The 27,160-nt window shown below is 40.2% G+C and overlaps 1 protein-coding gene and 2 long non-coding RNA genes across 3 annotated transcripts in view; 1 reads left to right on the plus strand and 2 right to left on the minus strand.

Moving 5' to 3' along the window:
• The window catches only part of LOC101741200 (bone morphogenetic protein receptor type-1B), a 130,415-nt gene that overhangs the window by 90,433 nt on the left and 12,822 nt on the right, over positions 1-27,160 (minus strand). The gene's annotated exons all lie outside the window — the stretch shown is intronic.
• Positions 1,172-5,359, plus strand: LOC134200938 (uncharacterized). Its single transcript, XR_009976065.1, has 2 exons — positions 1,172-2,269; positions 2,375-5,359. It is a non-coding gene; the product is annotated as an uncharacterized LOC134200938 (long non-coding RNA).
• On the minus strand, positions 3,058-4,439 carry LOC134200936 (uncharacterized). Its single transcript, XR_009976063.1, has 2 exons — positions 4,282-4,439; positions 3,058-3,809 (listed from the first exon to the last, which is right to left on the minus strand). It is a non-coding gene; the product is annotated as an uncharacterized LOC134200936 (long non-coding RNA).

A 27,160-nucleotide genomic window follows, 5' to 3' on the forward strand; every position in this document is an offset into this window, starting at 1 on the left:
TAATGGACGCAAATGTAGCTCTGATCACCTCACAACGACCTCAATACAAAAGGCAGAACTGTCTCAAAATAATTAATCCTTGTTTTGAAGAGCGATATTTTAAATTAATTATTACGCATTTTAGTTTAATTTATTGCCTCATCAGTTGTAATTTTGTGTGTGGGAGTGAGATATGTGAGGGCAAGAAGGAACCCAACACTCGCTTAATTAAAAGGATTTTGTTAGCCGTCACCCCGAGATAAGATTCGGCTCTTATGTCACCGCCCGAAGCTGCTCCTTAACGATCAAATGCCCTTATTAAATGGATCACATAATTTCCCGTTTTTATCTGTTGCTGCAACCGGCCGATGTATCGAGAGAAAACGTTTAACATTATAATTATTAAAATTTTGAATAGGGACTATCTTAAATAGCCAAATAAAGTAGTTGGCACGATTAAGTCGTTTTTTAACCGATTTAAAATTAAAAAAACGAAAAGATCCTCTATTAAGATCTATGATATTTTAATCTTTAATTCGCTGATATGTTTTCTTTAGAGTGTTAATATGCCCAGAAAAGTTCAGGGCTCATCTTATTTTAATTTCCTACCGTCTTCTAAAACCATAAATTGTATTAGTTATCGTACCAAAAGCTATGATTGCTTGACGGCAGAAATAGACCAAAAGTGGTAGCAACCCTTGCGAGTTTATAGCACGATCTACCACCACAAATAATCCTGTCAAGTAAAACTGTTTTCAGTAACAAGTAATTTAAACGAAATTAAGAAAATATAAACCGATGCGAGAAAGCTGTCAATTTATAAAATTGGTCTTACTGAGTGAATAGATTAAAACCTCTCACAATTTGTAGATATTAAACAGTTATTGGGATGTGAGAGATTTGAAGGCAACCAGAGGTTGTCAAACTTTTGTCCTTTAGATCACAAAGGAGAGATACGTGGACCGACGGTCCGAATGTAGTTAGTTGTTCGAAACTTAATTACATACATCATTATCCTCAAAATGGTTTTTACGATGATACAGATTTTTGCCGCATTTCCTTTGCTTAATTACCGATACCGTTGCACACTCGACATTTCTTGTACAAATATATTTTACCATCCATCACTTTAATGAATGAATGAATGAATGAATGATTTATTTTATTTCAGACAACAATAAGTCCATATGTGTATGACGGCGTTAACAATATTTCTAATAAACATCACGTGCAACAGGCGTGACTCACACAAGCCGGGTGCGCCGGCCGTGTCGTTCCACTCGTGCAACAGAAGTGACTCATAAGCCAGCTGCGCCGGCTAGTATAAAAAGGCGGTGCGTGCCTTGCGAGAAACATTCGTTGGACTGCGCTTGCCTGGTGCACTTACTATGTTCTTGTTACGTTGTGTGATTCAGTGACTGTTGTACGTACTGGTTAAAGTTGGACAAGTGTTAAAGTGAATTGTTACGATAACATATTGTTGATTAAATCAGGAATCAAAAAGTGACATCGTTTTACTTGGTGTTCAACAAGATAATGTCTACCCTCAAGCTTACATCAGAAGTGAGATCAGGACTCTACTCTCACTGGCGTGACGTGTTTGAACATGTTCGAAGTACAGCAAAAAAAAACATTATGCAGATCAGAATACTAGTAGTGGTACGCCACAAGAACGTGAATGCAGCATACGTAAGTCGTGTAATAACGTCTCTGTTACCTCGATGGAAGATCTGAGCCACGAAGAAATCGTCACATCTTACGTTCTGGCTCATGTTGCCCAGTTTGACTGTCGACGTCATCACATGGCGTTTACTAACGGAAATACAACACGTAACAAGCTATTGCAAGAAATTAAGGCAAGTGCAAATCTCAAGTGAAACTTCGATCGCAATAATGGATCTGTCATGACGAGTGGGTAGTTCCGACACGAATCGTTTTTAAGCCAATGACTACTGCTAGAGTTATATGGCACTAGTACAGTAAACCAGGACATGAGACTGTGAATTGTCGCTGAAATTTTAGAATCTACTCGATTCAATACCAATAACACTACACGTTCGATGACTTCGGGCTCCAGCAAGCAAGCAAACAAGAAAGCAAGCAAGTTTCCGTGGGGAAGAAAAATTGACACATCTGAAGTCGTCGTGACCTGTAAGATAAGACGTCCGCTGCGTTCGTGTCTGGCGATGCGGCGGTGTTCGGGTTCCGCTGGCGGATGCAGGTTTTTCCGGTGAAGTGCGTGCTTGACAAGTGTTCGCGGTTGGCTTCCTCAGTGTGGGAGTAACATCGTGTAAGAGAGGTGGAACCCGTAAAATTGTAGTTTGCGTGGTGGCTGGTAAGATTTGTTGCGGTAAGAAGTTTGCATGGTGGTAAAATGTCTTGTGAGTCTGCACAGGTAGCCGGAGGTGAGACTTCCGCGGTCGCGGCCCACCCAGTCCGCGAGAACCGGGCAGATCGCCTCGACGGTACGGAGGCCGGCCGACGGGTCCGCCAAACGACGAGATCACGCCTCCAGCACGGACTGCCGATATTGGAGCCCCCGCGCTCCGGCTGCACTTGCGCTAGGGTGCGCCGCCTCGTAGGAGACTGTGCTGTGGCAGGTCCAACCAGAGACGTCAACGTGTGTTCCAGAGCTTCAGTGTGTTACAGATAAGTGGTTTTGGCTTCCCCTTTATGTTCCATTCAAGGTCAGAATGTAGTCTCAAAAAAAAAAAAAAAACATAGTAATTTATTCAATGGTAAGCGGTTTCATGAACAAGTCACTCTTTGATCTGAAAGTAACTCGGACCAATCATGGCAAGAGCAGTTAGGGGATATTCAACTCGCCCTTAATAGTACACGTTGTCGAGTAACAGGGTTTACTCCAATAGAATAGATGTTTACCGTTCAGGGTAGTTCACTTGAAATATCTAAGTTTCAACAGAGTGATAATCCCTCTAGATTAGATCTTGATTTAGCACGGTCGAAGGCCTGCGAAAACAAAAACAAAAAAAAAAACAAAAATGGGCACAAACAGAAGCTTGGTTTAGTCGAGGCAAAGCTAAAGTCAAACTCTTTTCCGCTGGGGGTTTTGTTTTCGTAAATTAGACCGAAAATATAAAGGTCCCTTCAACATTACAGCACCCCGAATCCTGATCACGCAGGAGCAAGTCACCGTCGTCGCCTTAGACACGTCCTTACGGATCCACCAGATCCAATAACTCTTGCATTAGATACCTTCAGCTCTAACACTAGGAGCAGGCTGAGGAACCCCGGTAACCGTACTCATCGAACTCTACAAAGAGGTCGACGTGCAACCTAACCCATGCATCAGCCCACTGAGTTTCTCGCCGGATCTTCTCAGTGGGTCACGATTCCGATCCGGTAGTAGATTCATTCGCGAAGCAATTGCTCTTGAGTTGTTAGGTCTCCTTCGGAGGCACTCGGGCAGTTGTTAGCAAATCCCACCCCTCTTGGCTGAGCCTTTGCTCGCCCACCCGTCCCGGTGAAGCGGGAAAGGCCTCCGGACCACCAGTAATCTTTCAATCATCTGCAGTTTTGGAAAACGATAGGTATAAGTTGAGACATGTAAATGGTTCTAGTGTACAAAGTTTCCCATGAAAACTTACGCGAAGTACCTCGAGGCCCGTCAGGCCTACTAGAAATTTCTGAAAATTATAGTGACGATGACGTGACGGCGTACACAGATGGGTTAAGTAATCTTGTTCATGAAACTGATCTTAATGATGACGACTCTATCACTGACAATAGAAGCGACATTTTTGTCCGCAAATAGCGATACAGCAAACATAGTCTGCGGGTAGTGATACAATGTCTGTAAGCTCAGGCACCTTTTTTTTTTTTTTTTTTTTTTTTTTTATTGCTTAGCTGTGTGGACGAGCTCACAGCCCACCTGATGTTAAGTGGTTACTGGAGCCCATAGACATCTACAACGTAAATGCGCCACACACCTTGAGATATATAGTTCTAAGGTCTCAGTATAGTCACAACGGCTGCCCCACCCTTCAAACCGAAACGCATTACTGCTTCACGGCAGAAATAGGCGGGGCGGTGGTACCTACCCGTGCGGACTCACAAGAGGTCCTACCACCAGTAATTACGCAAATTATAATTTTGCGGGTTTCATTTTTATTACACGATGTTATTCCTTCACCGTGGAAGTCAATCGTGAACATTTGTTGAGTACGTATTTCATTAGAAAAATTGGTACCCGCCTGCGGGATTCGAACACCGGTGCATCGCTTCAACACGAATGCACCGGACGTCTTATCCGTTAGGCCACGACGACTTCAAAACGACGACCTCAGGTGCAGGTGTTGGAAATGTAGAAAACGATGGTCGGGCTCGCACTATTTCTGAAGAAATTCCGTATAAATGTTCTGGTTTAAGAGATGTTTTAACAAACGCTACCGTGCACGCAGATTAAAAAAAAAAAAAAGAGAAAAAAAAAAAAAAAGAAATTGTAAGTCATTGAAGGGTGTATCCGGTCCAATGACTTGGCTAAAGGGATGTTAATCCGGACTAGCAAAAAAAAAAAAAAAAAAAGAGAAAAAAAAATGTAGGTCGTTGAAGGGTGTATCCGGTCCAACGACTTGGCTAAAGGGATGTTGATCCGGACTAGCAAAGAATAAAAAAAAAAAAAGAGAAAAAAAAAAAAAAGAAAAAAAAAGTGTGAAGTCATTGAAGGGTCTGTCCGGTCCAATGGCTTGGCTATAGGGATTTTCATCCGGACTAGCCACAACAATTTGCTACAGGGATTGCGATCCGGTCTAGCATTATCCGGTCCAGTTCGAAAAACTGAAGGGATAACAATTCCGATTTAAGTTAAAAGGGACATACTTACATACCTGAAGAGATTTAAATGAACTGGCCCAGGTATGTAAGCAGTCAGTATTTATAGCCAGTATAGGATTTTCTGAAGAATTATGCGAACCGAACCGTATTAGATTGTTAATATCATAGACCACGTTTTAAGTTGCATCCGTTAATGTCAGGATGAACGAATACGCTTATTGTCTACAGAACAACCATAAAAAGGCGCACGAGGACGAGCGCATGTCAGTATGGCCGTGACGGCGTTAACAATATTTCTAATAAACATCACGTGCAACAGGCGTGACTCACACAAGCCGGGTGCGCCGGCCGTGTCGTTCCACTCGTGCAACAGAAGTGACTCATAAGCCAGCTGCGCCGGCTAGTATAAAAAGGCGGTGCGTGCCTTGCGAGAAACATTCGTTGGACTGCGCTTGCCTGGTGCACTTACTATGTTCTTGTTACGTTGTGTGATTCAGTGACTGTTGTACGTACTGGTTAAAGTTGGACAAGTGTTAAAGTGAATTGTTACGATAACATATTGTTGATTAAATCAGGAATCAAAAAGTGACATCGTTTTACTTGGTGTTCAACAAGATAATGTCTACCCTCAAGCTTACATGTACATAGTATCATTGAAATATACTTAACATTAACAAAACCAATCAAATAAAAAATATACATTTATTAAAAGTAGCTATCAGTTGAATACATTTCAAATATTCCATTCCACTGATACCTACTTCGAACCAACCATTATTATTACTAATATTATTTAGTCCGCAAGTGAACCATGGTACAATGGTTCAAGTACCGACAGTCATAACGGTCTGTTAATGCCTTCAGGATGCTGTTAGGGCTGACCCGGACCCGGCCAATCAGGGATGTGCATCTTTTCCGCATGGTCGTAAAGAAACAGTAGACTCGTGCCTCGGCGAACATTCCCGACGCGCTACAGAACCGAGGCAGCCCCAACAACACCCTGAACGCATTGTTGTATTGGACGCGTAAGGCACTGTACTGCTTTTGACTATAGAACACCCACAGGCTGCACGTATAGAAGGACGTACAAAACGCTCTAAATAGAGTGATTTTGACATCCCGCGAACACCAATTTTAATGTCCTGAGTCCCCTAGAAAGACTTCACTATAGCACTCTTTACATTTAGATAACAAACTTACAGTACGTACCCAGTTAATTATCTTTACATTATCTGTGGTTTCTGCCACAGTTATACCATTCGCTTGAAGAACTTAATTTACTGCGTAAATACGGTATCTGCTTTTGTAACACCCCACGACACCAATGTATTTTTGGGAATAACTAGTGTCATCGTATCTGACCCTATTGCATCCCATTGGTAATCGATACAACACATTAAAATTATAATGCTTCACGTCCGGCTATTTTCAAATACCATGATATGATCAGATCATCGGTACGGACGCCTACACCACTGTCGCTGGGACGAAAAAACTTAATTTAAAGTAATGGGTTTAATCGAATCGTAATAGTATTTCTTTTAGCTCAACCTCTCCAATAACATTCCGATGAACTGGAGATTTTAAGTTACGTTTCAAATTTTTATAGCCGAGAAATGCAGATGAAGCAGCAGTAGCCGGTGAGTTGTGACAGTCGCTTGTGGGCATAGGCATTCCAGACAGTTGACTTCTTTTGTTGTAGATGAGTAGATGTATGCAGCATACGGCCCAAATAATGTTAAATGATTACCGAAGATTTCTCAGTTATTCTATCGTTCATACTGGAACGCATATATGCTTACAATACCAGTAAATGAGTTTTTTTGGTAGGTATTTTTTTTAAACAAGATCCCTAATATCTCTTTCGTTCATGAACAGGAAATAGATAAAAAAAAATTAAATTAACTGTTATCTGTGCTCATGATTTCTGCGAAGACATTGACGCAACACGAGTACACGGGAGGTTAACCATTAAAGGAGAAGAGTTATTGTGAGAGTTAGAATTAAAAAATCGTTTATATCTAATTCGAATAAGGCCATTTATAGACGTTGGTTTTAGAAATAATGGAATTTGCAAATCATCTCGTGATGCCCACAGCTTAAACCAGCGCTAATATACCAGGTGCGCAGAAAGATACCCAGCTACAGCAATAAAAAAACTTTACAAGTATTAGTTTAGGTTCTTTTCTAACAAATAACATCTGTCCTATGAGTAAAATGATGTCATGTCCCTGTGTAAAATGAATAAACTTCAGGACTTCCATGAGTAGCTTTATTGTTTACTGTTGGTTGGGCGTATTGCGAGTCCGTAAAAGTACCACTTATCTTGAAAAGTGAGATAGGCAGGTGTTGTATAACACTAAACGTTTAAGACTGCCATCTTATCTCTCTAGGTTAGTGGATTCCGGTAATCACTTAATATCGCAGTAAAGCTTGAGCGTAACTATTTAAAATATAAAATCCAAAATTTAAAACAAAACTTTTTATTACCACCTAAAGATCTCTGCGTTTGCAATTTTAATTTACGAACTTATATCTTATATCTATCGAAAGAACTTATATCTCAAGGTGGGTGGCGCATTTACGTTGTAGATGTCTATGGGCTCCAGTAACCATTTAACACCAGGTGTGCTCTGAGCTGGTACACCCATCTAAGCAATAAAAAAAAGATTACGAACATTATTAGCCGAAAGCCTAAATTGGAATATCGATAGATAAATTCATAAATGTTTTAGTATTCCATACTAGGCTATCTAGTAGTTTCAGTACTAGTATGTTTCTTATTAGGTACAACCGAATTGAAATACTTACAATACTACAATAATGCAATACTTACAATATTCCGTACAAGGTTCAATCAATCACGAGGTTTCAATCAGTTAACAATACATTGGTCGCGTTTCTAAGCTTTTTGGTACCCACGTAAGAGTATAAAATAGGCAAAAGGTTCTTTCTGTGCGTGCATTCTCTGTCACAATGGAGGTCTAACGAAAGGATTAGGTCCGGTGTCGGATTTGGTTAATGAGAGCCCTTTGTGGGTCGCCTCCGCGGCACCGAACCAACGGAAATAATTTATTTAAACCGTGACCAATTGTAATTTCCATATATTTTTTTAAATTTATAACGTGCCATAGGTTTGTTTAGTATCGCCTACGCTATTTAATCGCTTTAAAAAACTGGTCGAGAAGTTACGTCGTTGTACGACTTGAATTCTATTTTTTTTTATTAATTTATAATGTCAATCAAACAGGCTCATAAAATCAAACCAAAAGGAAAACTAATTTCAAATTTCTATTCAATATTATATTGTGTGAATGATTTGTCTTTGAACGAATTAAACTGTATTGAATAAGCAACATTATAGGTGATATACTAACAAATGTTTGTTTTCGTATCGACGAATCAACAACGGTTTATTTTAATGTCGCCAATTTACAGATTCAAAGTCAATTGGTGGCTGACGTCTCTAAAAGAGTGAATAATCGATGTGCAACCTAGCTCATAGACAGAACATAAGGCCGATTTTCTGGCTGGATCTTCTCAGTGGGTCGCGATTCCGATTCGGTGGTAGCTTCAGGGAAGCGCTGCTCTTGCTAAGGCTAGTATTAGCAATTACTCTTAGGTTGAGCCCGTGAGCTCACCAGTCTAAACGTAGCTGTAATAACCCCTTAAACTGCCAGTGATTAAGTGGGCAAAAAAGTAAATCTAATTTTTCCAATACTTTACTATGGCTAAAGTACCTATGTTCGTCTGCGTCCACGAGTCGCGATAGACCACACCTCAGGTGCCTTGTACTACACTGGCGCCTGCCGTCAATCAACTTGATCGACGTGCAGTATATACCACACTTAAAACATCTGTACGGATCAGAACGTTTGAACTTTACCATATTTTATGCTGTATGTTAATAACGTTTATTTCGTTTCACTCAGCAATGAATCATTACGCAGGATCAAAGACTTTTCTTCTGCTTTCCCTGCAATGCAGAGCAATGAACCGTTTGAAATCTTAGTAAAATAAATATTACACTAATGAGACGAAAGACGTGTGAAAGTAGTTAAGAATTATTACGAAATGTTGATACAAACAGTTTAAGTGCCGCTTAAAATTACATGAAAGTACTTCTTGTGGTTTATTTTTAGTGTAAAAGGGTTAACGAGCTCACGACCCACCTGGTGTAAAGTGGTGATCAGAGCTCATAGATTATGATGTGAATGCCGTCACCCAGCCTGCGACATGACCTCAAAGACTCAATAGTGTTGTACAACGGATGACTCGTCCTTTAAACGGAAACGCATGACTGTTTCCGACAGAAATAGGCAGGATGGTGGTACCTGAGCGTGCGAGCTTGCAATACGCCCCTATACCACAGTAACAGTTAATGCCGGTTGATCATCGCAGTGCGTTTCTATAATCCTCAGAGAACGTAGACAGATGCCTATTGGCCGATGAATTTCTCCATCTTTCATCATACCCACGAAAGCGCATCACCACCCGAAATGATGACCACAACCATTCTGCCAAGAGTGCAAACGACTGAGAAGAATTCTAGGGCGACACGTCACACAGCAAAATTCTCTCACATTATCTTAGATCAGTTTGCGAAATTACTGGTGGTAGGACCTCTTGTGAGTCCGCACGGGTAGGTACCACAACTTCGCCTATTTCTGCCGTGAAGCAGTAATGCGTTTCGGTTTGAAGGATGGGGTAGCCATTGTAACTATACTGAGCCCTTAGAACTTATATCTCAAGGTGGGTAGCGGAATGACGTTGTAGATGTCGTCGCTTACGTTGTAGATCTAAGCAATAGAAAAAAAATCTTTGTAAAGTATTTTGAGTACATCTAATAATACTAATAAACGAATCCTCATAGCGTGGCACTTCCTACCAGATAGCATTACCTATTTAAGTTTAAATCCTGGAAACGTTACCTTACGCATCGTTTGATAACATTTAAAATTATTTAAACACTATTATTTTAGTCACGTCTTCTAAGTCTACTTACGGAGTCTTTTCAATTAGGATTATTAACTGCTACACCTACTTTGTACTCGGGTAGCGTTCGCATCAATTAATTATCTCTATCGATAAATAATTTGCCCATTAAGATCTACCCACTTGTCTGATTTCCACACCAATTAAACCAAATAAAAATCCATATTGCGTGAAAGTCAAAAGCCATAAAAGAACCAAACCCAATCCGACCGTAACAAATATTGCAAATCGTAAACATAACTTTACGATTCGAGCCTTAGGCGCCCAGGGTAGGGCAACACAAAAACTTTTAGTCTGAAATGAATTTTAACATACCCACCAACACGCGTTAATGTTACTACTACTCTTTCAACATACAAAAACCTTAACTCGGTAGAAACAGTGAGCTATAAAATACCAACTACATATATACTATATATAAACGTCTGAAGTACTAAGCTTATGAGCAAATTTCAGTCAAAATTATAACAGAGGTCAATAGGCAGTTAAAAAAAGTCTAAATGGACAACCCCTTGTATATTCAATAGTCTTTATCGAATAAAAAAAGCTCTATTTTCAAATATCAAATAAATGAACGCACGACAATTCATAAACTTTATTTCATTGATCGTAACCGTTAAAAGCGGTACAAACATCGGGACCTACAATTTCCGGTACTGATAAATGAAAAAAGCGTGTTCGATGCCATAAACGAAAGCGCCGCCCAATATTTACTAACATTGTAGAATTGTCCCGAAAACAAAATGCATAATTAACATGAGACATTTTTTTTTTTAAGTGGCTAATTTAAAATTCCAATTTCGAATGGCATTTCCGGTAATAGACACAATTTCGTGTCTATGGTGCATCTATTATATAAATTGATAAACAAGAAAAGCGTTTTGCATAATTAATAGCCTTTTAACAGAACAGAAGTTTTTTATTGTGGATCGACATTGTTGTGGCGAACGATTTTGAAATAAAACTTAATGTTTACGACTGGAAGAACCATACCAATCATTTTATACTGTTATACTGGCATTTCCAGGTACAAAACTAAACAAAAATATATTCAAAACTATTGAATTTTTATTTCGTCAATATCGCTTGATGCTGTGAGATTTTTTTATCTTTTGGCGCAGATGGCCAGACTACCCCCGTAACTTGTGTTCAGGACTTAGGAGCTCATGTTTCTAACATTGGTTTTAATCTTCAAGAGATACATCGATTATTTTAAGACAAAAACAACAGCTGTTATTGCTGGCTTGATAGCAGAGCTTAGTACGTAAACATCCACAAATAAATTCTATTACGAAACTATTAAACAAGGTAAACACACCTGATTAAGGTTGATTAGATAACAAACAAGACGTATCAGGTATTAAATGCTAGGATTAATAGAAATATTGTCGTGCTTAACACATGACAGTTACAAAACATGTTTATAATTTATACGCTTTAGCGCCTTCGGTTTTATTAGCGTTTAATGCCAAAAATAGCAGCAATCAAAATTAGGTGCGCTCCACCTCGAAATCTCAGACATTTCTCGTTTAGTAACAAAAACGATATTCATTCGTATTGTTGGTGTAAAAACACGCGTTCTGAGGGCTGTGCGCAGCGAATATGATTTATATCGGGCAGATCTTTTTGGTGCAGCCGCGATATACTAATATCAGCTTTATATCTACATAGTTAGGGGCGTAGTTAACCGACGACGTGTGTATGTTAAGTAGAACGTGCAAGGCGCCAGGAGGCCGCGTTTTTTTCAACAGATATTTTATTTTATAATGCGATGTGGGATCTGAATACAGATTGATGTGAGGAACAGGTAGAAAAATGTGATCAAGCGTTGTCTATTGAGAAGTCTCCTTGCTAAGGTACAGAATTAAGTTAACATAACAAAATCTGTGGAGCTTTTGTTTTATGAAACAGATATAGGATATTATGAAAGTACACATCATCATCATCATAAATATAAACACGAAAATTTCGATGTTTCTAGACTTGAGCATTGATATTTTATATTTTCTAATGTAACGGAGTGTAGGGACACGTAAGCGCTTGCGCATGCAGTTATTGCATTACACCGCACCAGTTGCCCGGCGCCGGTCTTTATGTAAACACATGTACCATCTTACGGAATAAACGGTGTTTTCATTACTGTGTATTAGTTCTTTATTACTGAAGTCACAATTGGTAACAACATCTACAGTAGTGATCCAAAAGTGGTGACCCCGACGTGATTTATATGAAACGAAAATTGTGATTAATAATGACGACACCAGGAGTTTCGGCAACTCAACTAGCATTATCGCAGACTTCAGCGGACATTATGGCGATCTCGCTATCGACACGTATACCAGAATTTTGGACAGAGCAACCAAGAGCATGGTACATTAGGATCGAGTCTATACTCGCCCCACAGAAACTTGGGGATGAAGTTAAATTTGACATTGTCGTATCGAAATTACCAAAAGAAGTCATTATTCAACTAACGGATTTTCTAGCTAAGCCACCGGACACAGGAAAATTTCTGGCGTTAAAAACGAAATTATTATCAACATTTGAGGAGTCCAAAAGTCGACAAATTGAAAGACTCATAGGAGAGATGGAACTAGGAGATCAAAAACCTTCTCAGCTATTGCGCCGCATGAGAGAGTTAGCCAGAGATAAAGTACCGGACGACACCCTGCGAGTGTTATGGCAAGGTCACTTACCTACAACATTGAGGGCAATCCTTACAGTCACTGAAACAAAAGATTTAGACAACCTCGCCATGATTGCGGATAATGTTGCGGAGGCCACGCGAGTTAACCACATCTCTGAGGTCGTTAATCAGCAAACCTCGAATATGGAACGACCATCAACAAGCGACACGTCTTTAATTTTAGCGGAAATAGCAAAATTAAGCGTCAGAATGACTAACATGGAGCAGTCACGATCCAGACAAAACTACTTTGATCGTAACCGTGATAGAAGTGGCTCACGATCTTCATCAAGACGCCGTACCCCACAGAACCCCAACTGGTTATGTTACTACCATTACAAGTTCCGTCAGAATGCTCAGAAATGCGTCCAACCATGTGCATGGAAACCAAGTTCGGAAAACTAGGCGTGGTACGGTCGCGGGCGGAAGCTAGTACCATTTTAGGATGCCGCCGTTTGTGTGTGATGGACTACAATAGTGGACTAAATTTTTTGGTGGACACAGGTGCTAATATTTCAGTTTTACCGGTGCCTAAAATAAGTAAATTTATCAAAAATCCTAACTATAAGTTATATGCAGCCAATGGAACTGAAATTGCAACATTTGGTGAAAAAACGTTAGTGCTAGATTTGAAGCTACGTCGCGCTTTCCGATGGAACTTCGTGCTTGCAGATGTTAAACAGGCTATATTAGGGGCGGACTTTTTAACTTCTAACAATCTTTTGGTTGATATGGGTGAACGTAAGCTTATCGATAAGGTAACAGATCTGAATGTATTAGCTTGTATTGTTGTTAGCAATCAACCTTCATTGCATACTGTTGATGTGAGTCATCCATATCGTGATTTGTTAGCGCAGTACCCCGACATTACGAAACCAGCGTCATTTAAGGAAGTAAGTTCTCATAACGTTTTGCATTATATTGAAACTACTGGTCCACCGGTGCATGCTCGTGCTCGACCACTGGCACCTGAGAGATATAAAATAATTAAGGAGGAATTTCGGATCATGCAGGAATTGGGTATTTGTCGGCCTTCTAAAAGTGCTTGGGCTAGCCCGTTACATATTGTCCCCAAGAAAAATGGAGACTTAAGACCATGTGGTGATTATCGTCAATTGAACGCTATTACAAAACCTGACAGATACCCTATTCCTCGACTGCATGATTTTACTTATATTTTGGCTGATAAAAAGATATTTTCAAAATTAGATATCAATAGAGCATTTCATTGTATTGATGTTGCTCCTGAAGATATTGAAAAGACTGCCATAATAACGCCTTTCGGTCTTTTTGAATTTCCTAAAATGACATTTGGTTTGCGGAATGCGCCACAAACATTCCAACGCTTTATGAATAACACTGTCCTACAAGGCCTTGAATTCCTATTCAGTTATCTCGATGACTTTAAACGTATTGCATTTGAGAGCCTACATAATTTAAGCCACCCAGGTATACGTACAACCCGTAAAATGATCACTAACACTTTCTTTTGGCCCAATATGAATAAAGATATCGGTTTGTGGGCAAAAACATGCATACGGTGTCAAAAATCTAAAATATACAGACATACTATCTCAGACTTAGGTAATTTTGTTGACGCCGGTCGTTTCGAGCATATTCATGTGGACATAGTCGGACCTCTGCCGACATCTCCACAGGGATTCAGGTATTGCATTACTATCATCGATAGGTGTACGCGATGGCCGGAAGCATTCCCCGTACATGACATTACAGCCGATAAAGTTGCAAAGACAATATATGATGGTTGGATCACACGTTTCGGATGTCCAGTCAGGATCACTAGTGACCAAGGACGTCAATTCGAATCAAATTTATTTTTAAACTTGACTAAGTTATTAGGGATCAACAAAATTCGCACCACACCGTATCACCCACAAAGTAATGGCGCAGTTGAACGATGGCTCCCGCGACTTGCCCTCCGACCGCGTCCGACAATCTCGCTTTAGCGATCGACTTCTTTCAGTCGATCAACTTTGAGCGCGTTAACGCTTTGGGCGACGCCATTCGCGCTGCCTCCACTGCACAACACTTTATCGCCGTTGTGCAGGAATACGCCGACGTATACGCGTCATTAAATACGTACGTCCTCCCCTCACTCCGCCGGTAATCAATGGCGTATATAAGTAGAATAAAGCCCCTATCCGTAACGATAGGATTTTTTAACGCTTACGGTCTCGCAAATCAACGTGATCAGGTTTCTGACTTTTTGCGTGACCACCAAATTGATATCTTTTTAGTGCAGGAGACCCTACTTAAGCCCGCGCGCCGTGACCCTAAAATCGCGAACTATAACATGGTCAGGAACGACAGGCTCTCTGCCCGTGGTGGTGGTACCGTCATTTACTATAGAAGAGCCCTGCATTGCGTCCCGCTCGATCCTCCCGCGCTCGTTAATATCGAAGCATCAGTGTGCCGAATCTCACTGACGGGACACGCGCCGATCGTTATCGCGTCCGTTTATCTTCCACCGGATAAGATCGTTCTAAGCAGTGATATCGAGGCGCTGCTCGGTATGGGGAGCTCTGTCATTCTGGCGGGCGACCTAAATTGTAAACACATCAGGTGGAACTCACACACCACAACCCCGAATGGCAGGCGGCTTGACGCGTTAGTCGATGATCTCGCCTTCGATATCGTCGCTCCGCTAACCCCGACTCACTACCCGCTAAATATCGCGCATCGCCCGGATATACTCGACATAGCGTTATTAAAAAACGTAACTCTGCGCTTACACTCGATCGAAGTAGTTTCAGAGTTAGATTCAGACCACCGTCCCGTCGTTATGAAGCTCGGTCGCGCTCCCGATTCCGTTCCCGTCACGAGGACTGTGGTGGATTGGCACACGCTGGGCATCAGCCTGGCTGAATCTGATCCACCATCGCTCCCGTTTAACCCGGACTCTATCCCGTCTCCTCAGGATACCGCTGAAGCCATAGACATCTTAACGTCTCACATCACCTCGACATTAGATAGGTCATCGAAACAAGTTGTAGCGGAGGACTTCCTTCACCGCTTCAAATTGTCCGACGATATTAGGGAACTCCTTAGAGCTAAGAACGCCTCGATACGCGCCTACGACAGGTATCCTACCGCGGAAAATCGTATTCGAATGCGTGCCCTACAACGCGACGTAAAGTCTCGCATCGCCGAAGTCCGAGATGCCAGATGGTCTGATTTCTTAGAAGGACTCGCGCCCTCCCAAAGGTCTTACTACCGCTTAGCTCGTACTCTCAAATCGGATACGGTAGTAACTATGCCCCCCCTCGTAGGCCCCTCAGGCCGACTCGCGGCGTTCGATGATGACGAAAAAGCAGAGCTGCTGGCCGATACATTGCAAACCCAGTGCACGCCCAGCACTCAATCCGTGGACCCTGTTCATGTAGAATTAGTAGACAGTGAGGTAGAACGCAGAGCCTCCTTGCCACCCTCTGATGCGTTACCACCCGTCACCCCGATGGAAGTTAAAGACTTGATCAAAGACCTACGTCCTCGCAAGGCTCCCGGTTCCGACGGTATATCCAACCGCGTTATTAAACTTCTACCCGTCCAACTCATCGTGATGTTGGCATCTATTTTCAATGCCGCTATGGCGAACTGTATCTTTCCCGCGGTGTGGAAAGAAGCGGACGTTATCGGCATACATAAACCCGGTAAACCAAAAAATGATCCGACGAGCTACCGCCCGATTAGCCTCCTCATGTCTCTAGGCAAACTGTATGAGCGTCTGCTCTACAAACGCCTCAGAGACTTCGTCTCATCCAAGGGCATTCTTATCGATGAACAATTCGGATTCCGTACAAATCACTCATGCGTTCAACAGGTGCACCGCCTCACGGAGCACATTCTTGTGGGGCTTAATCGACCAAAACCGTTATACACGGGAGCTCTCTTCTTCGACGTCGCAAAAGCGTTCGACAAAGTCTGGCACAATGGTTTGATTTTCAAACTATTCAGCATGGGCGTGCCGGATAGTCTCGTGCTCATCATACGGGACTTCTTGTCGAACCGCTCTTTTCGATATCGAGTCGAGGGAACCCGCTCCTCCCCACGACCTCTCACAGCTGGAGTCCCGCAAGGCTCTGTCCTCTCACCCCTCCTATTTAGCTTATTCGTCAACGATATTCCCCGGTCGCCGCCGACCCATTTAGCTTTATTCGCCGACGACACGACTGTTTACTATTCTAGTAGAAATAAGTCCCTAATCGCGAAGAAGCTTCAGAGCGCAGCCCTAGCCCTAGGACAGTGGTTCCGAAAATGGCGCATAGACATCAACCCAGCGAAAAGTACTGCGGTGCTATTTCAGAGGGGAAGCTCCACACGGATTTCCTCCCGGATTAGGAGGAGGAATCTCACACCCCCGATTACTCTCTTTAGACAACCCATACCCTGGGCCAGGAAGGTCAAGTACCTGGGCGTTACCCTGGATGCATCGATGACATTCCGCCCGCATATAAAATCAGTCCGTGACCGTGCCGCGTTTATTCTCGGTAGACTCTACCCCATGATCTGTAAGCGGAGTAAAATGTCCCTTCGGAACAAGGTGACACTTTACAAAACTTGCATAAGGCCCGTCATGACTTACGCGAGTGTGGTGTTCGCTCACGCGGCCCGCACACACATAGACACCCTCCAATCCCTACAATCCCGCTTTTGCAGGTTAGCTGTCGGGGCTCCGTGGTTCGTGAGGAACGTTGACCTACACGACGACCTGGGCCTCGAATCAATTCGGAAATACATGAAGTCAGCGTCGGAACGATACTTCGATAAGGCTATGCGTCATGATAATCGCCTTATCGTTGCCGCCGCTGACTACTCCCCGAATCCTGATCATGCAGGAGCCAGTCACCGTCGACGCCCTAGACACGTCCTTACGGATCCATCAGATCCAATAACCTTTGCATTAGATGCCTTCAGCTCTAATACTAGGGGCAGGCTTAGGGACCCCGGTAACCGTACTCGTCGAACTCGACAAAGAGGTCGACGTGCAACCTAACCCATGCATCAGCCCGCTGAGTTTCTCGCCGGATCTTCTCAGCGGGTCGCGATTCCGATCCGGTAGTAGATTCATTCGCGAAACAATTGCTCTTGAGTTGTTAGGTCTCCTTCGGAGGCGCTCGGGCAGTTGTTAGCAAATCCCACCCCTCTTGGCTGAGCCTTTGCTCACCCACCTGTCCTGGTGAAACTGGAAAGGCCTTCGGGCCACCAGTAAACTTTCAATCATAAAAAAAAAAAAAAAAAAAAAACAAAATACAAAAAATTATTAAAAGTTTTCGTCCAGTAAGAGAAAACCAAACCTCGCGATCAATTTTTGTACATCCAGACCTACATAAATGTAGTTTTGTTTTCGTTCGAGACGATGCAGTTCATAAGTCGCTTAAACCGCCTTACGATGGCCCTTTTAGAGTTATTGAAAGAGGACCGAAAGTTTTCTTAGTGCAATTATTTGACCGTCAAGCTCGTATATCGATTGATAGGTTAAAACCTGCTTACGTCCTCAAAGAAAATAATAATGATAATACGATTATATTAGATAATGATGTAACGCGTGTTCCGAGGCCCAACATTTTACCACCTAAACACTTTGTGACTAGAAGTGGACGCGTAATTAAACAGCCTTTAAGATTTTTAGACTAGTATTAAATGTAATGTTGTTTTATTAAGTTATATTATATATTAAGTAATTTTAATATATTAAGTAATTTTATAATAGCAATAATATTTTACAGTTTCATAATGTTAACTATGTAGTTATGTTATGTGTAGTATTTATTAGATACCTAAATATATTGTTGAGTATGTACTTGTACCAAGCGTTGTTTTATAAAGTTGCATTCAATTATGTTGAAATTCACGTGTACAATTTCAACCTGAATCGCATCGCACGTCATACGTGTACCTATTACGAGTATGTAGGTCAAATTCTGACTTAGCATTTTAGTTGTTATATAGCAGATCACATTTGGAATTTATACAGTAATTGTTTATTAGTTTTGTGAATCAGTCTATTAGTCACAATGGGTATCAACGAGAGCAAAGATAATACTGCTATTGCCCAAGCGCAAGTTGTCCCCGGACATCTCGATAATAAGATCAATAATTTTGGTATAGTGCTTATAGTTATTGCGGTACTATTATCAGTAATTCTGTGCTACGGAATGCGGATTCACTGCCATCGGAAAATCAGAAACTGGCTAAAAAAGGAAATGACGGTGGGGCACGTCAATCCACCTGTAGTCAGGATACAAACTGTGCAACAGCAGCCCGCCACCAACGCAACTGATACGGCTGGTTATATTTAAAGTGTGATTATATGTGATTATATTTGAAGTGTTTATTACTAACTCTATTTTATTTATTAAGCATTTATATACCTAATGCCCCAAAAGAGAGGCAATTGTACGAAGTATGTTATTGTTAACTATGTTTTGTTTACGTAATAATTCTTGTGAACGTAGTTTGTACTTGCGATTCGTGCAACTCGTCGCATTACATTACCGATGACTCGGCACCCGCTGCTGTGACACAGTGCGTTGCTAACTACTAGGATTATATCTAGGGTCAGCAGACTAAAGCACATAAGTCAAAAAACTCGACTTTACAGGAATTAAAAAAAACTATTTAGAACCTTATACATTAATAAACTTAATAATGTTTATTTGAATTATATAAGTCTATAACACTAACTTATTATTAAAATTAAATATTTTAATGTAAATGTGATTATTTAATAATTAGATGACTTAAGTTATAAGGAACACAATAATAGTATGAGTTAAGTGAAAAAGATCAACAATTAAGATATATATTATAATAATATAAGTCATAAATATAAATAACAACTCAATGTTTAATTAAAATTCTTCTTCTTCATCGAGTTCTAAAATATCTGGATCAGTATTTCGTAAAGTTTCCAACGTGGGAAGACTTATGTAAAATTCATGGAAAATATCTAGTATTAAAGGGAGCAGCGAAATTAAATCATTTTTTTTCTCGATGGATATGGGTAATGGCTGTATAGATATTATATCATCAGTTTGAGAACCTCCTATGGATGATCTCCTTTTCATAGCAACTGTCTTTATAAAATTTACACTTTCATCTAACGGTTTCATTAAACGTCCTCAGCAGACAGGTTCACGTTTACCATGCACAGTAAAAAAGTATTTTTATGTCTTCATTCTAAGCTTTTGCTTTTCAGGTTCAATAGCTCGTATTCTTTGCTTAGATTTATCTTGAATTTCCATTAAAGACGCCAAGTATGCAGATCTTTTTACACATGACCCCATTTGCCAATATTCTGTAAATATGGCATGCCTATCAGCTAATGGTATACGTTCTTTACATTTCATTCTGCAAACAGGTAACTCTTTCAAATTCAAAATCATTTATTTGAACTAAGATGTCAGTATAACACACTTGTTGAATGTCAAAATATAAATAACAATGTAAACTCTACCACCGGCTCCAAAAAAAGCCACAGTCTTGAGAAGAACCGGCGAAACAAACTCAGCAGCCTTTTTTTTTTGTTTTTTCTCAATTTTTTTTTTTTCATAGTGCTATCTGATATAAATTTTCCTTTTAAAGTTTTGTATGCCTGTCCTAAGTTACGTTTTATTTTTTCTCTTTTTATAGTACGCATACTCTTTTTTGGAGACACATTAGGATTCATTGAAATTTCATCACAAGTACTTGAACTTGATGTGATTGGAAGTCTCGGTAATTCATAACATGGATCTCGTACAAAATCATCACTAGAGAAGTCAAGTACAGAATAGTATGTTAAACTACTGACTTGACCTGATGATGTTGACGGTATAGGATCGTCTACTACTAGGTTCTATGTGTTCAAAATCGACTGTTGACTTACATTTTCTAAAAAAGGACAAGACAATTATCTATTTATAATGATATAATATTGATATAATTACGTAATTTGCAAATCATAATTTAGAAGGTATGTGAAAATATACCTTCATTGCTTTCCAGATGAGTAGATAACGTCATTTTAACTAATTTCTTGCCTCTTTGAATATTCATCTTAAATAATTAAAATACTTAAGCTACTACTGTGCACAATCGACAACATTAGTAAATTAAAACCACTTACCGAAGTATTGTTTACGTTATAAATATTTTTAAGTAACCACTTTCTCTAAAGAAATGTTACATTTTGATGTTCTTTATAACATAAGTCAAACTTCTTACGTTAATAACTTTGTACTTATGGTGTTCCTTAGAACATAAGTCCAGTTATGTTTTTTAGTTCGTTTGATTATATTAGGATTTGATAAGGTTGATACAGAACGCCGCTTGAATACGCCATGAAATACTTGAGTTTGATTTATGTGCTTTAGTCAGATTGTGTGTTGAGCAAAATGTAAACCGATGATGTAATAAAAAATAAATTGAAAATTTTGACTTATGTGCTTTAGTCTGCCGACCCTAGATATATTATATAGATATATTGTATAATTTTAAACTTAAAATTTTTATTGTAACAAAAAATTTTTTTAAGGGGAGGAATATTGTAGGGACACGTAAGCGCTTGCGCATGCAGTTATTGCATTACACCGCACCAGTTGCCCGGCGCCGGTCTTTATGTAAACACATGTACCATCTTACGGAATAAACGGTGTTTTCATTACTGTGTATTAGTTCTTTATTACTGAAGTCACAATTGGTAACAACATCTACAGTAGTGATCCAAAACGGAGCTTTATCGCAGAAACCAGTTTATTGTTGACCGCGCCGAGTACCTACTAATCGTCTAAATGTTAGAAGAAAATACTTAAAACATATCGATATGACATCGGATTGTTACCTTACCTTACGTTTATAATAAACTAGCGACCCGCCCTCCCATTTAATGGATGCTATTATACATATAAACCTTCCTCTTCAATCACTATCTATTAAAAAAAAACGCATCAAAATCCGTTGCGTAGTTTTAAAGATTTAAGCAAACATATGGATATAGGGACAGAGAAAGCGACTTTGTTTTATACTATGTAGTGATCTCGAACAAGTCGAAGTTTGAAGTCGTTGTGGCCCAAAGGATAAGACGTCCGGCGCACTCGTATGTAGCGATGCACCGGTGTTCGAATCCCACAGGCGGGTACCAATTTTTCTAATGAAATACGTACTTAACAAATGTTCACGATTGACTTCCACGGTGAAGCTAGAACATCGTGTAATAAAAATCAAACCCGCAAAATTATAATTTGCATAATGACTAGTGGTAGGATCTCTTGTGAGTCCGCACGGGTGGGTACCAGCGCCCTGCCTATTTCTGCCGTGAAGCAGTAATTAGTTTCGGTTTGAAGGGTGGGGCAGCCGTTGTAACTATACTGATGCCTTAGAACTTATAACTAAAAGTGGATGGCGCATTTACGTTGTAAATGTCTATGGGCTCCAATAACCACTTAGCATCAGGTGGACTATGAGCTCGTCCATCCATCTAAGCAATAAAAAAAAATTGGAAATTGTTGTCATTACCTTTCCATTAAATCGCTAAAATCGGAAGCTTATTATGAGTGATAATAAAATGACACATTGGCAAAATTGGTTGTTTAGAAAGACTTTTGACACTATTATACCGGACGTAAAAATCTGCTTTCTCAGTGTGACAAGGCAAGTTACAATTATCATAACATCCAACACAAATAGCATATGCCGTATAATTCAAACAGAACAAAGATCACCCATGGCTGTGTAATCTCGGCCTCCACGTGTATCATCATACTAAACAATATTTCATTAGTTACGATACTATGTAGTTCCGTCACAGTGTGTTTGCATGTGATAAGCGCGGGGGTCAACACATTGCGATTAGGAAACATACTGTAAGCCGATCCCGATGGATTATCAGTTAGGAAATTTTTATTCACGATAGTTTATCTTTGTTTTTAGTACGTTTCAGCTAGAAAATCGTGTATTGTACTGATCAAAAAGAAATAGTTGTAAGGAACATTGGGTACTTTTAGCTCATTTGTCCTGATTAGTTGTGGGCGCATGGCTTACGCTACGAGCAATTTTTTTTATTATTATTATTATTTATTGTGTATCTTTTCTTTTTTAGCTTGTAATATGTACCGTGTGCCTAATAAATAAATAAATATATTGATAATAAAATTATTTATTGCCTTTCAGATTAAATAAAAAAAAAGAAAAAAAAGGCTCAGCCAATTCTGTTCAAGTCGATAAATCGAACAGCGATTGATTTTCAGTCTCCCCAATTTACCACCAATATGCATATTTATTATACAACTGAGCCATATATCTCAAGTTGATGGCGGTAGACACGTTTTGATGTCACTCAACACCAGGTAGACAGCTCCCTGAGTTTCTCGCCGGATCGTCTCAGTCGCAGATCCGATCCAGTGGTAGATTCAGCGAAGCACGGCTCTTGTTAGGGCCAGTGTTAGCAACACTCCCGGTTTGAGCCCCGTGAGCTCACCTGCTAGCTCGGTGAATCTAGAATAACCCTAGAATAGGTAGAAAAAAAACAACTCGTGCGGAATCCGGATACGTCCCGTCACCAGTAATTACGTAAATTTATAATATCCGTAATTGCTATTGCTTCATTGTCCAAGTCATTTGTGCACGTGTGATAGTTTCTTTTTTTTTAACATTGCTGCCAGCCGCTTCTACTGAACTTCAAGAATTATACAAATACATACTCAGAAAATGTTCGAAATTATCCAACGAACCTTAATGGTATTTTTAATAGAGATAAACGCATTGCGACTAAAATTAGGTTAGGTATGACGAATTAATTACTATAAAGCTTTATAATTTTTTTAATACAAAATTCAGGCGAACTTATTAAAACGTTTATTTGTCCGTTATCGTCTTTTTCTGAGAAAAATGATAATAATTATTCTATCTTCGTTTAATCAATTGAAGAGTTCAAAAGTGTTTACTTTTAAGATTACAAGCGAACTAATTGCCTTCTTTAATTTCACTTCTTACCCGTAAAATACACAATACTATTTACTTCATTGTGTACTGTTTTCTATTTATTTTTTATTGCTTAGTTGGGTGGACGACCCAACCGTCCCCGCCCGCCCACCTGGTGTTAAGTGGTTACTGGAGCCCATAGACATCTACTATGCAAATGCGCCACCCACCTTGAGACATATGTTCTAAGGTGTCAGTATAGTTACAACGGCTGTCCCACCCTTCAAACCGAAACGCATTACTGCTTCACGGCAGACATAGGCGGGGTGGTGGTACCTACCCGTGGGGACTAGCAAGAGGTCCTACCACCAGTAAAGAGATCCTACCACCAGTAAAGATTTGATGTTAGGACATGCGATGAGGTCGCACAGTGCAGTATCAGCTTCCTACTTTGTTGAGTGGGGGGTATCGCGTCCATGTATTGTGAAAGCGTTGAACCAACAAAAGCTTTTCAGCGCTTTTCTACTAGAGCCTATCGGCCGAGCGGCCGATTACCGCGCCGTCTCAATGTGAAATTTGAAATCAAAGGGGCCTAATGCCTACAAAACTGCTTGATATAAGGTCGGTGACCGTAACAATACTGGTGCTAGGACGTCTCGTGAAGCCGCCCGAGTAGGTACCCCCACTCTGTCTTCGCACTGTGATGGTAATTTCACAGAAAGATAATTAGACTCGGATAAAGCCCTATGGGTCTACATTAATAAATATGACAGTGCGTTCATTGGTTCGATAATTCGTTTATGGAAAATTCTAATGTTTTTCATTATCATTGCATTACATATTTAGGCCAGATGGAACCGCGGGCGTCTATGGAAAGTAAAAAAAATAATACACATACATATATGGTTTACATAGTAAAATGTTAAATGACAATTTATATTAACGATCTGAGTGGAATCTCTCTCCCAATCGTGGAGCCGTGTGGTCGGGAACGCTGCGTTTAGATAATGATGGGGTAACATCAGCCCAGGGCCGACCGCGTGCCGGTAGCCACTACAAATTATACCCCTGCTATTATATATGACGGAACTAAAACGACTTTACAAAAACCACAAGGTCGCCTAAAAATATTGAACAGGCTTTTAATAATTATTATGATAATTCCATATCTTTCTTTATCCATCCATATCAATCCTTTCAATATCCATATCCTTTTAATGAGAATTTTTATATTTAGAATACGTATTTAGAAATAGATGCGAAATAATAACATAGAAAACATTAAGGACGCTTCTTACTACATTTCAGAATTATATTTACATAAAACATCGTTCAGGGTAAATGATCAAATTTTTTGTTACGCCTCAAAAGATTATTACCTAGGGCGTGCCTAATCAATCGTGACCGGTGAGATCGAGGTAAATTAAACGACACTTTTCGGTGTACAAAACACGCACGTTATAAATCGGTTCGTACCGGACTCAAAACGAAAAAAAAAAAAAAAAAAAAAACAACACGATCCCAAAAAGAGTTAAGCGTTCGGGAGATCGTCGGATACAGATTACCGAGTGCAGGTGTTAAATGAAAATAATAAAATTCAACGCGCACCGCCTGTAAAAAGAAGAATCGAGGCGGCCGAGCGGCGCCGGACCCGCAAGCCGCGTCCTTTGAGCTCACACAAAAACGACGTGTACCATCGAGTTAACCACGATTCGCGCACACCTACGGTATAAGCCATTCAGAGTCAATCCTCGGCAATTCACTCACGAGTCGGCGTCTATTTTAATACCTTATATGTGCGGTCGTAACTTGCGCACGGGACGCAAACGCCCGCGGCCCTGAGGAAACGGAATATATTGTTATTACAATATATTCTGGAAATGTTTACATAAAATGCATCGATAAAGAAACTGCATAGCTGAATGTGCACTATAATTGTTGTTAAAAGGGAACTAGCATTGGGTTGGGTCATTGGATCATTGGGTCTGTGGAGGGACTTCGGTTCCCTCTGTATTTTGTACCGTATGTTCCATGGGGAGTGCTCTGACGAATTGTTTGAGATGATTCCCTCATCTTCTTTTTATCATCGTACCTCCCGCCATCGGATCAGAGTTCATCGACAGTGCTTTTACAGAGGTATTTTTTGCCACGTACCATCCAGCTATGGAAAGAGCTCCCCTCCACGGTGTATCCCGAGCGCTATGACATGTCCTTCTTCAAACGAGGCTTGTGGAGAGTATTAAGCGGTAGGCAGCGGCTTGGCTCTGCCCCTGGCATTGCTGAAGACCATGGGCGACGGTAACCACTCACCATCAGGTGGGATGTATGCTCGTCTGCCTACACGAGCAATAAAGAAAAATAATAATAACAGTATGGCATAGCAGAACGCCCTCAAACGAAAAGAGATGTCGGGCATCGTAATACGCGTCAAACCTGTCTCACCAAGACTACATAAGGATCACCGTCGCTCTGTCCCGAGTCAAAACAATTAATAAGAACAGAGAACTGCAGTCCAGGAGGTGGACTCCTGAAATTGCTACACGGTAGTACGAACACGATATCGGTGTAATAGCAAACCGTACATACTCATAGTGTTTAACGGAGTCTTGTTACCCAAGCCGATATTACACATTTCTGAGAATAAATTGAAAACTATAAGTTAATGCGAAAATAATTTTAAATTCGTCAAGTACCTACATAGAAACCGTAACGACAAAAAAACCCGACATACAAATGCAACTAGCGGGACTAAACAAGTTGTACAAATGTATTTTTATCTATTGTAATGGCTACTTATGGTTTTTTTCAATTCACTAAGTCATTAAATAGTGACAAGCTTCAACCCTCTATTACCAACAACCCAGTTTCATCTGTTCACATACATACTCGTGTATGGACCATATTAATTCTCACTCTTCTTTACCCACTGGTTTAGTGGTAGGACCTCTTGTGAGTCCGCACGGGTAAGTACCACCGCCCCGCCTTTTTCTGCCTTGACGTAGTAATGCGTTTCGGTTTGAAGGGTGGGGCAGCCGTTGTGACTATACTGAGAGACCTTAGAATTATATCTCAAGCGGTTTGAAGGGTGGGGCAGCCGTTGTGACTATACTGAGAGACCTTAGAATTATATCTCAAGGTGTGTGGCGCGTCTACGTTGTAGATGTCTATGGGCTCCAGTAACCACTTAACACCACGTGGGCTGTGAGCTCGCCAACACATCTAAGCAATAAAAAATAAAACTATCCTATTACATATGCACAAACACGAAGTAAATAAATACCAAATCACATTTAAAGCATTGGAGAACTGCATTATTTTCCAAATCATTTAGTACATGCACGCATAGAGTTACAAAAATATAAGCACAATGCTATTTTCTAAAAGAAAATATTTCATTATAAGTAGCTTATCGTTTAATCTTTATGAATCCGACGAGTTCTAAAATAATCATCGAATATATGGAGGTATCAGTGAATGTTTGTAGAGTAGAAGCCGCGTTTAATTAGTTGGTGGTACGAGCAGGACGAATAAATAACAGGATTATCGGAACATCTCAAATGTGAAGCATGTGCTCTTGAAACCTTGCACGCTTTAAGGAATTTGTATTTGTTTACTTATATTAAGGTAGTAGGAGATAATCTAGAGAATTATTTATATCACTTACTCATTACATGTAGGGCGTCTTGTAAGCTACTACAACCCTGCCTATTTCGGTTTGAAACTTGTTATCCGGTTTACTATATAACTGAAACTCAGACCTCATTTCTCAAAAAAAAAAAAAAACGC

The sequence above is a fragment of the Bombyx mori genome, chromosome 3 (assembly GCF_030269925.1).
Source record: "Bombyx mori chromosome 3, ASM3026992v2".
Taxonomy (NCBI): domain Eukaryota; kingdom Metazoa; phylum Arthropoda; class Insecta; order Lepidoptera; family Bombycidae; genus Bombyx; species Bombyx mori.